This window comes from Arachis duranensis, chromosome 2 (assembly GCF_000817695.3).
Source record: "Arachis duranensis cultivar V14167 chromosome 2, aradu.V14167.gnm2.J7QH, whole genome shotgun sequence".
Taxonomy (NCBI): domain Eukaryota; kingdom Viridiplantae; phylum Streptophyta; class Magnoliopsida; order Fabales; family Fabaceae; genus Arachis; species Arachis duranensis.
Genome location: NC_029773.3, coordinates 31,940,199 through 31,942,228, shown reverse-complemented (window position 1 = coordinate 31,942,228; position 2,030 = coordinate 31,940,199).

Here is a 2,030-nt window from a genome sequence, read left to right as displayed (position 1 = left end):
TTTATAAGGTGGCGGATAAGTCCTCTACCTTGGCAAGGTTGGCCTTCCCTCATCTCATTTGTCACCTCTGTTATTCAGCTGGAATTGACATAGAGGGAGACATCCTCATTGATGAAGACAAGCCCATCACTAAGAAGAGGATGGAGCAAACAAGAGATCCTACTCACCATGAAATCCCTGAGATGCCTCAAGGGATGCACTTTCCTCCACAAAACTATTGGGAGCAAATCAACACCTCCCTAGGAGAATTAAGTTCCAACATGGGACAACTAAGGGTGGAGCACCAAGAACATTCTATTCTCCTCCATGAAATTAGAGAAGATCAAAGAATCATGAGAGAGGAGCAACAAAGGCAAGGAAGAGACATTGAGGAGCTCAAGCACTCCATAAGATCTTCAAGAGGAAGAACAAGCCGCCATCACTAAGGTGGACCCGTTCTTTAACATCCTTGTTCTTTATTTTCCTATTTTTCGAATTTTCATGCTTATGTTTGTCTATGTTTGTGTCTTATGATCATTAGTGTCTTAATGTCTATGCCTTAAAGTTATGAATGTCCTATGAATCCATCACCTTTCTTAAATGAAAAATGTTCTTAATTGAAAAAGAGAATAATTGCATGAATTTTGAATTTTATAACAGAATGATTATTTTGATGTGGTGGCAATACTTTGACTTCTGAATGTATGCTTGAACAGTGCATATGTCTTTTGAACTTGTTGTTCATGAATGTTGGCTCTTGAAAGAATGATGAAAAAGGAGACATGTTACTGAGGATCTGAAAAATCATAAAAATGATTCTTGAAGCAAGAAAAAGCACTGAATACAAAAAAAAAAGAAATAATAAAGTTGTGATCCAAGGCAAAAAGAGTGTGCTTAAGAACCCTGGACACCTCTAATTGGGGACTCTAGCAAAGCTGAGTCACAATCTGATTCACCCAGTTATGTGTCTGTGGCATGAATGTATCCAATGGTAATATTGGAAGACAAAGTACTTTGGGCCACGGCCAAGACTCATAAAATAGCTGTGTTCAAGAATCATCATACTTAACTAGGAGAATCAATAACACTATCTGGATTCTGAGTTCATATAGAAGCCAATCATTCTGAATTTCAAAGGATAGAGTGAGATGCCAAAACTGTACAGAGGAAAAAAGCTACAAGCCCCGCTCATCTAATTAATACTGATCTTCATAGATGATTTTGGAATTCATTGCATATTCTCTTCTCTTTATCTTATTTGATTTTCATTTGCTTGGGGACAAGCAACAATTTAAGTTTGGTGTTGTGATGAGCGGATAATTTATACGTTTTTTGGCATTGTTTTTAGTATGTTTTTAGTATGTTTTAGTTAGTTTTTATTATATTTTTATTAGTTTTTAGTTAAAATTCACTTTTTTGGACTTTACTATGAGTTTGTGTGGTTTTTTGTGATTTCAGGTATTTTCTGGCTGAAATTGAGGGACTTGAGCAAAAATCTGATTCAGAGGCTGAAAAGGACTGCAGATGCTGTTGGATTCTGACCTCCCTGCACTTGAAGTGGATTTTCTGGAGCTACAGAAGCCCAATTGGCGCGCTCTCAACTGCGTTGGAAAGTAGACATCTTGGGCTTTCCAGCAATGTATAATAGTTCATACTTTGCCCGAGATTTGATGGCCCAAATAGGCGTTCCAAGTCAGCTCAAGAATTCTGGCGTAAAACGCCGGAACTGGCACAAGAATGGGAGTTAAACGCCCAAACTGGCACAAAAGCTGGCGTTTAACTCCAAGAAGAGTCTCTACACAGAAATGCTTCAATGCTCAGCCCAAGCACACACCAAGTGGGCCCGGAAGTGAATTTTTATGTCATTTACTCATCTTTGTAAACACTAAGCTACTAGTTCTCTACAAATAGGACCTTTTGCTATTGTATTTTCATCTTTCAATCTGAGATCTTTTGATCATGTTTTTATGATTGAACCCTCTTTGGGAGGCTGGCCATTCGGCCATGCCTAGACCTTGTTCTTATGTATTTTCAACGGTGGAGTTTCTACA